Source organism: Talpa occidentalis, unplaced genomic scaffold, assembly GCF_014898055.3.
Source record: "Talpa occidentalis isolate TD23 unplaced genomic scaffold, MPIMG_talOcc4v2.1 talOcc4.1232, whole genome shotgun sequence".
Classification (NCBI taxonomy): Eukaryota; Metazoa; Chordata; class Mammalia; order Eulipotyphla; family Talpidae; genus Talpa; species Talpa occidentalis.
Genome location: NW_023601249.1, coordinates 10,295 through 20,588, shown reverse-complemented (window position 1 = coordinate 20,588; position 10,294 = coordinate 10,295).

Genomic DNA, 10,294 nt, shown 5'->3' with positions numbered 1-10,294 from the left:
AATCCACATGGTGCAGCAGACCTCTCCTGTCTCACCCGCTGCTCCCCTCAGCAGTGTCTTCAGTCAATCTGCCTGTTCTGTTCCCTGCTCTGTCTCTGATGAGTCCTCTCACCTTCTGCATCTCTAGCCTGTACCACCGATCTTGTATGCATAAATAAATAAATCTTTAAAAAAATATATGTAATTGATTTTATAAATTAGGTTGAATCCTGCACTCTACTAAACTTGCTTATTAGTTCTGATAATTATTTTGTGGCTTCTTTTAGTATTTCTACATATATTATCAAGTCATAATAAAAACAACCTCCTTCCCTTCTCCCTCCCTTCTTTCCTGTCTCCCTCCATTCCATTCTATCTTCCTTCCATTCCTTCTGTCTTTTTCCTTTCCTTTCTTTTCCTTTCTCCCTCCCTGTGTCCTTCCTTTCCTTCTTGTCACTCATTCATCTCTTTCTACAGAGCAGTCTCCAAGACAGTAGTGGATAGAAGGGTGACTATAGATGTCTGTGCCTTGATTTCAATCTTTGTAAGAAAGCATTCAGCTTTTCCCCATTGCTTTATAATGTAAGGTTTATAAAGTATCCTTTATAGGATTGAAGAATTTCCCTTCTGTGATAGTGTGTTAAAAATGGTTTTATCATTAATGGATATTCGATTTTGTCAAATGTATTTCTGCATTTAGTGGACTATGATACTGTTGGTATCTTTTCTATTAATGTGGTTATTATATTTATTGATTCATACATTGTAAAACAACAGTATGTTCTTTGGATAAATTCCCCTTGGTCTTGGTGTATAATCATTTTTAATATAGTGGTGAATTTGGTTTGCTATTACTATATTAAATTTTATGTGTCAATGTTCAATGAGTAATATTGATCTTAAGTTGCCTATTCTTATGATATCTCTATCTGATTTTGGCACTAAGGTAATACTATCCACACAGGATGAGATGGGAAATGTTCCCTTCTCTTTTATTTAAGGAAAATTTTGTGTAAGAATGTTACTATTTCTTCTCTTAATGTTTACAATAATTCATGTGTCAAGTCATCTGAGTGTTTTCTCTGAACTAGCTTCATCAAAATTTATGTCCGAATTTATTGATTTCTTTCAGTAAATTTCATTAAACTCATAGTTTTTTCCTTCTCTAATCTTCACTTATCTTTCAAGTATCAGTTTAAGAAGCATATTTTTATACTCTAAGGCTTAATGCACTTTGTAACAGTGCAGAATTGTTTCTCCTATTGTAACAGGGGCTGAAGTCAAAAGACTGTTACAGGTGGTGCCTCCTGTAGGGGGTTGCTGGTGAGGATAGATAGCCCTAGGGAAAATGATAAAAAGTATTGCATTTTGGGGTGGAGTGACTATTAAGACATATAAGGGACTGCAGAAGCAGCCACAGTTATTCAGTGTTCAGGATTCAGCCTTTTTGGATCTTTAACGATTTCAACTCCCATTGCACTGATCTTCCAGAAATCTGTTGTGGGCCTATGAACGTGGAGGCCTCCAGCAGCCAATCTCAGATAGGAAAATTCGGAGGCTTTGCAATTAGGTGAGTGAGTGAAACTGTACCCAGTTTTGCTGCTGTTACAGCCTGGAAGAAGGCAAAGCCCCAGAGCTAGGGGCCTCGCTGAGCTGCATGAGTATGGCCCTTTGTTGGGTTGTTCAGCTGCTGTTTCGAGTGTGGCTTGTCTGGTGCTGTGCTGGAGAATCTTGGCAGCTCCAGGAGTATCTCCTGTTGTGTCTTCTGTTTTCTTTGTGAGTTAGAACCTGGCCTAGAGTCTGTCTGCCGTGTGTCCACAATGGCAGGAAGAGGCCATTTTACCTGTTTTTTTTGCTTAGGACTTGAAAACACTGGACTCAGCTTTGGGTGAAGTAAACAGCCATTTTTGGCCTCAGTAACTTTTTGTTTTTCCCTGGTTTGTTAAGTAAATCCCATTGTTGTTCTCTGAGCCTGAGTAGTCTTACAATTGTGTGTATGGGTGAAGAACTCAGACAGTGACCAGTAAACTGTTTGGGCATTGTCCTTGGCCAAATTTAGTGCTCCTTGCCAAATTTAGTGCCCGGGATCACTGTCATCTAATGCTTCTGTGAATGAATGATGCTGTTAATGTATGTGCTTGTGCCATTTAATTTTACATATTATCTGATAATTTAAATGATTTGAACATTTCCCTTTCCCTTGTAAATAAAGCTTTTATCAACCTTTTGTGTGTGGTTGCAGTTTAACATCAATAAGTCCCCTTTAAGCACGTGGGTGAGGACCCACAGTCGGGCAACCCATTTTATATTATTCTTTCCCAAACAACTGCTTGTGAGTTAGCAATTTTTTTCATAACTTTGGATTTATATATTCTTAATTTATTTAAAATTCCTCCCCATTTTTTTTAAGAGATGTTGTTAGTTTGGGTATTAATTACTAGCCATGTTTACCAGAAACACACTGGTTGTCAGACAGCAGACATTATGGAAAGGTATATATCATTCTAGTATGAAGATATTAGCAGAGGCTTTTTGTAGGTTTTGCAATTGTGTTAGATAATGGGGGAGGCTTCAGTGAATCAGGTTACTTTTTTTTTTTGAAGATTTTATTTATGCATACAAGAGCTGGGGTATAGGCCAGAGGTGTGGAGGGTGAGAGGATTCACCAGAGACAGAGTGGGGAACAGAACAGGCAGATTGAGCAAAATACACTGGTGAGGGGAACAGTAGGCCAGTTGGGAGAGGTCTGCTGTGCCATGTAGGTTTCTCCCTGACCCGCCGGGGATTGAACTCGTGCTACAAAGGCTGCGGACTTCTTAGTAGTGCAGTGCTTAACCCGTTGTGCTGCCAGGGAGGCCCGAATCAGGTTACTTTTTAAGAGTAAATGTTGCTGGAAAACACTGGCAATCCTGTTTAGTATTTAAAAAAAAAATGCATCTTGTGGAAGCAAGCATTCAAGGAACACTGTTTCAGTGGGGATTAAAGTTTGTAAGCAGGGAGATTTAACTCAACTCCACTGAAGCCAAAGGCAGGGAAATTTTCAAAAGCTTGGGTGATCTGCCAGACAAATACTGGAGGGCATGAGGCAAGAAGTTGGTCAAGTGTTTGGGCCATGTGTGTGTGTTAATTGATTCTTATTGAAGAAGTTTGACTCCTTCCCTTGCATAGAGGCTAGAAAATAGGGGCCTATCTTTCTTCATGATTATACTTCAAATAATGGCTCCCATATTCTTGAAAAAAGACTTTTTGGGGTTATGAAATTGGTAAGACTTGGAGACGATTTACATCTCAAAGGAACTGAGACAAAATTTACAGTGAAAATTTCTAAATTAAAATTCTCTGTGAAAATTGAGGTCAGGAAGAAAGGTGACTAAAGTCAAGTCATACTCAGGAGAATTTTAAGTTCCTCTTGGATAAGTATTTGTTTTCTAGAACTGTGGAAAAATAGAGCAAGGCCGACACTATAATTGTTAAAAGAAATAACTGTTATCTGTGGTAGTCCTGCGGGGAGCTATTTGGTCTTTTGGTTGGTTGCATGGTTTTTCTCTTTCTTTCTTTCTTTTTTTTTTTTTTGTGTATGCTCAGATGAGATTACTGCAATATTTTGTTTCCTTCCATCAGGATCATGGAGTAATTTCATCTGATATTGAGAGTTGTGAAACTATTTATGTTCAAAAGAACACCATAGCCTAACATTTAATAGCTTGTCAGCTATGAGGTGATGGCTATCAGTACTGTTTATTTCTGTCTTATTTTGATATTTTTGTGGATCCTTTTATTTTTGGAAGGAAGAAAGGCATAGTTTTGTAGATTGGTGAAATATGTACATACATTTATATTTTCCCAATATTTGTGTAGACTGTTACCTGAAAGTGTTTTGGAATCATCCCTATAATAACTGAATAGGACTATGTATTGGTATTGACTCCCCTAAAAATCATACACTTTAGAGTGAATTGATGGATAATTTGTCAACTTTTTAAAAAATCATTCTTAGTATTTTCTCATTTGCTTATTTCTTTGGATTGTCTTTGAAATATAGCATCTGTATTACTAAAATGTAACATTATTATCTGGAAAATAACAAAAAAAAACTTTATTATATTTGCAATTATTTAAAATGATGTGATAATATGCTTTCCTCTCTTTTTTCACTTAATTTTGTTTGTCACTCCACCTAGGAAATATCTTACCAGTTTTTAATCATTCTTTCACCTATACATTCAGGAATACAACTTAGGTGAATGACTAGACTACATATGATCATTTTTCTATAAAATATGAATGCAGTATCATCTTAATAAAGAAAAAGGAGATCTATGCTGCATATGTTTTGGTTGGCTTGAATATATGCTACATGTTAGGAATTTCTTTGGCAAACAAATTATTTATGCACAAAGTCTAATAAATAATTCTATACTAACAAGGAGATTCAAAACTGATTATAACCATAAATTTTATCACTTCAATTATTATAAATTATGATATATGTGAGTATAAATCGGATCTCAGCTCTCACTTCTGTAGAATGTCTACCCCTCTCATGGCTTTAAATGTAAAGTATTTGACTCTTAAGTTTATATTTTCAGCCTATTCAAAGCTTCTCTACTCTAGGTTGCACATACAATAGTTACTCAACATTTCCACTTGGATATCTAATAGACATTTCAAATGTAATATGCTCATTATTGTAATAATCATTTTCATTGCCTTCCCAATCCTCAAATCATTTAGATTTCTCTATGTTAATAGCAGTTCCAAACTTCCAGTTACTCGGACTAAAACTTGACTCATCCTTGACACCTTCTTATAATTACATTCTATTCCTAATCAGTCATTATATCCAATCTTCTAGTTACTCAGTCTACAGCGTGACTCATCCTTGATTTATTGTTATAATCAATTCTATTCTTAATCAGTCGCTACATCCATGTGGCGCTATATTCAAATAATATCCAGAATTCAAGAAAATCTTCTCCTTCTACTACTATCCTATTGAAGTCACCATCACTTTCCCAGATTGTAAATAAATCCTCTAAACAGTTCATTTAGATTCTGCTTTTTTAGTATGCAGACAACACAATAACCAATGTAGATTGTATCTCATTGCATTTCTCTTTAAATTCTCTAGTGGCTGCCAATTTTTCTCATCCTAAAAGCCCAAATCAGCAGAACTCACATGATCTGAATAACTTCTTTCTGACCTCGTTTTCTATGCTGCTTTCTCTTACCCTTGTTGGACCTCATTTCCTTGCTGTGATTATATTCTTTGCTCAGGGACCTTGTCCAGGTTTCTTTTCCTACCTAGATTTCTCAAAGATACTCTCAAGTCCTGCTTCTTCAATTCTTTCAGATATGTGTTAAAATGTTATCTTCTCAGTGGCATCTTGCCTGAGAACTTTAATGATTTCAAACTGTTCCCAACAGTTGAACTTTCCTTTGTTTTTTTTCTCCACAATATTTATCACCCTCTAACATTCTATAAAATTTAAGTATTTGTTTTTCTCTCCAATAGAATGTAAATCCTTTGAGAGGAGAGGTCTTTTTTTGCTCATGGCTAAATGGTCATCACATTAACAGCACTGGATGCATAATAGCTAGAATATGTGGGTGGCCAAAAGGGGTTTCTATGATTTTGAATACCTCTAGAATATAATTTTGATAGTATTCTATCAATCTATTCTATTAAAACTTTTCTAGATTGAGCTCTCTCATTCTCTCTACTGTGTGTTAGAAAAATAATCCAAAAATCTCAGTGACTTTTTTTTTCCATACCAACTTAATCCAAGATGATTTTTCATGGATTTTGTCCTTCTTAGTGGCTGAAATAAAAGAAAGCATAAATACCCATATTCTAAGCCCTAAATCTCCACATTGATATATCACTTATAGTTCAGTGACTAAGCAAGTAGTTTTACCAGTTCTGAGGTCATTAGAGAAGGGAAGTATAGTTCTTTGGTAGGAAAAATTATGATGTCCTAAAATATTATATTTTAATATATTTTTTAAAGATTTATTTATGCAGACAAGAACTGGGGTAAAGGCCAGAGGTGCGGGGGCAGGGGGTGAGAGGATTCACAAGAGATAGAGTAGGGAACAGAACAGGCAGATTGACTGAAATACACTGCTGAGGGGAGCAGCAGGCAAGACAGGAGTGGTCTGCTGTGCCATGTGGGTAGCTCCCTGGCTGGAATTGAACTCATGCTTCCGTGGCTGCAGATTGCTTCATAAGTTGAGTCTTAATCCCTTGCACCACCAGGGAGGCCCTAAAATATTATATTTTAAACATAATGAAATGGACCCATGTATATTATTTGTTTTGGCAAATTTATTAATTTGTTTTTTATGTTTTTTTAAATTTGGAGTGTTATTATTTTCTTTCCATCTTTGAGCTTTCAAGTCTGCACTCTTTTCATAATTGGAGATAATCTATAAATCTCTTCAAAAGCATGCTTCTTCTCAAATGCTGAAAAAAGAATATTTCATTTGAGGCAACCATTTTAAGTCACTATTTCCACCCTTAATTGTTCCCTCATGAATGGAAAAATGTTTTAGTTGTCTTAGTCCATTCAAACTACTTTAAAAATTCACAGAATAGGTGACTTATAAACAATAAAAAAATCCATTTCACATGTTTCTGGAAGTTGGAAAGGTGCTAGTGGATTCAGTATTTGATAAGGGCCTGTTTCCTGGTTCACAGATGACTCTTTGCTCTGTGTTCTCTCATGGTAGCAAAAGAGAGGAAATTCTTTCAGGCCTCTTTTATAAGAACACTAATACTGTTCATGGGGTTTCTACCCCCATGTCGCTGTTGCCTCTCAAAAGTCCCACTTAATATCATTACCTTCAGGGTTAAGAGTTAAATATATGAATTTTGAAGGGGGACTCAAATATTCAATCTATAACATCACATCCCTGTCCCTTAAAATTCATGCCAGTCCATGTGAAATTTATGCGTTCTATCCGAAGAGCTCCCAAATGCTTTACTTTCCCCAGAATCAACTTTAAAATCCAAAGTGTCAGATATGTCAATCAGTTATGGGTAAAGCAAAAGGTCTGGTTCATTCTGAGCAAACCACTCTCCTGCTATGAACATGTGAAATCAAAAATGTTATGCATTTCCAAAATACAGTGGTGAAGCTGTCTGTATAGGCAGTCCCCTTCCAAAATAGAAAACTAGAAAAGGGCAATAAGTCCTGAGCAAGTTCAAAACTCTCTCTATTCTCATGACATAATTATCTCCCAAGGGCCCATCTCCTAATGTCATCACCTAGATGGAAGTCTATGATTTCAACATATGGATTCTAGTAGGATACAATCAGTCAATAGCAATAATTATTAGAAATGTTGCCACTATTCAAAGTTTAGCTGAAATTCACTTATTCCCCTGGAAATCATTGGTTAAATGGTAATAAAAAGAATATGATCGATTTGAGATATGAGGGAAAACATACGGGACATAAATATTGAATAATGTTTTAGGAACAAAGAATTTGAATATTGTACCAAATTCATAGCTTACAATTTTTGTGCTCAAAGTGACTTCCATCAGAATTGTGGAAGTACTTTTGGGATTCATACGAAGGGATCTTGTTTCACGGCAGTCTGGACAATATTTCTTTTTCACAGTTTTCTTGAATTAGATAAATCTACTGACTTCTGTCATGAGGCATCTCTTTATGTGGGCAACAGAGCCACAGAGAAAAACATTTAAATGCACTGGTTTTTGAGTCTTCCAATTCTGAGCTAAGTGGCTCAATCCCTTTGAGTAATGCTGGATAAATTACTTAGCTTCTCCAAGCTTCAACTTTCCTTCTTGGTAATTCGAAAATCATTAAATCTATGTGAAAATTTAGTGAATTACTAGATATAAAATGCCTCACACAGTCCCAGGAACATAGTAAGGTTTTCATAAATATTTTCTGTTCTTATTATCCAACCTAAACACTTTAAAGCCTCCTATTGTTTTTCATTTTGCTTTTGCTGAACTTTCAGATTCTGAACTTCATATGATCTATTAATAATTGATATAGAAGACAGTCAATGTGAAAATTTAGATAGGAGCTAAATTCTGAGAGTGCATACTGAGAAAAAAGAAGGAAACTCAGCAGGATACTGAGAATATGAGAGGCGTATACACTTTTAGAATATGGACTGAATTTAAATTATCTGGGTGTTTTATGTACTGTTTGATAAAACTATGGAAATTTATTCAAAGATACATTTACTTTCAAGGCAGTAAAAAAAAAAAAAGAAAAAAACAAAACAAAACTACAACTTCCCACTTTACCAAACTCCAAAAAATTGATTATTAGGAAAATTAAACTATTGTTGTTCAAGGATGTATAGGTAGGTAAAGAAATTATCTTTTAATATCAGCTAAGTCAATACACTTTTTATATCTGAGGAGCAGAGACCCATGTGAACTGCACATTATTCTATGATCTTGAGACTATTTTTTTTTTAAACCAAGCTTTATGGCTAAATAGGTTTTTAGTGATTCTCATACATGATTTATACTTTCTGCTTGATGCGTGACTTATTACAAAAAGCATTAAGAAGAAACAAAGATAAAATATACCACCTAGAATTAAATAACATCTATTCATGAATTTGGACTTCAGCTCTCCACCTTCTTTATGTGGAAATGAAAGGAATTTGCATGATAGAGAGGGCTGAAAGTGCAAGATAGAAAGCAAGATTTTACAGTCTGAGTTTAACACTGACACCCATGATTCTGATCAACTTGGCTCTTCCATTAGTATAGTTCAAATGGTAGATTATGAAAGTATTTATGTTTGTGGTTTAGAGAGAAGTGATGCAAAAGGAACTTTAGTTTACATTTGTTTAGTTTTTCTAGAATAGAGTGCTCAGCAAACCATAGGCATGAAACCATGACAAAATCAGTATGAAGCACACTTGCCAAATCCCTTGGGCTCGTGTTTGCTGACATGCCTTTTCCTCTGGCAATGGAGTAAAGCAATTTTTTTTTTCTACTTCTGATGATGTTAAATTGCCAAAGTTGTCCATCAAATAAAATGTTTGAAGATATCCTAGAAGTCTTCAGTGAGCCCTGAATAGGAATACAATACCTATTGCTACCTATCACTAGCTATGGGACACAAAATTAGAGTCCCTCCCTCTCTCAGATTCTCCAAATACGCGTGCTATTTGCCACAAACCATACCCTAACGAACTGATATATAATGATAGTAAATACAAACCAGAGACTCCTAATGTCTCAACTATCTTAAGAGAACTTAAGCAGTTTAGAGGTGCATTTGATATTTTGTACCACAATGGTCCAACTAATTGTACTGGCTAAATTGGTGTGAAAACTTTGGGGTGATAATAATAAATACTATGCCACGGCTTATCATTCTAGCTACAAGGTGATTATGATTAATAGCCGCAATCACCCTAACTTCTGAAACTGCTGCACGATAGCAAAAAGAGTCTGTTATCAGTTCTGAAGCTGCACTTTTTCTTTTTCTTTTTAAAATTGATTTATTTATTTATGAAGCACTGGGGTACAGTCAGAAGCGTGGGAGGGTGAGACAATTCACCAGAGACAGAGTGGAGAGCCGAACTGGCAGATCGACTGAAATACGCTGCTGAGGGGAGCAGCGGGCGGCAGGAGAGGTCTGCGCGCCATGTGGGACCCTCGCTGGTGGCCGGGGATCGAACAGGCCCTTGCAGAAGCTGCAGGCAGCTTCACAACCCAGCACTCAACCGCTGCGCCACCAGGGAGGCCCTGAAGCTGCAGGGAGACCCTGAAGCTGCACTTTTTCCTGGAGCCCTGTGAGGGGTAACTGACCAAAAGGGTAAAGATCTTGGGGATGACCTGCTTTGAAAAAGAATTGTTCTATAAATGGAATTCATGAGGGGAATTTCACTAATCAAAATATTTTAGTTCCAAATCCTCTAGGTAGAAGCAGGCAGCTAATTAAAAATAACATTTTGTAACTACTCCTCCTAGAATAACCCAGTAGTAAATTGTACTACTCTGGTGTCAGATAATTCATTGTTTTCCTCTAAAAGCTGTCACAAAAGTTTCAACATATCCCTTGAAAGTTACATTTACATTCATCTGCCAGTGACATTTATAATATGTGAATACCTTGAGCAAAATTTTTTGTCTGCCAACTTCATAATTTATCTTTTATAAACTTATTTTCACATCAGATATTCTAATGTATTTTGCCATTCATTACAGCATCATGTCCAGAGGCATGTTCTTTTCTGAATGTGTCAAGCATTTCAATAATATTATTTTAATCTGAACATACTATTCCAAAATATTATAATATGCAGG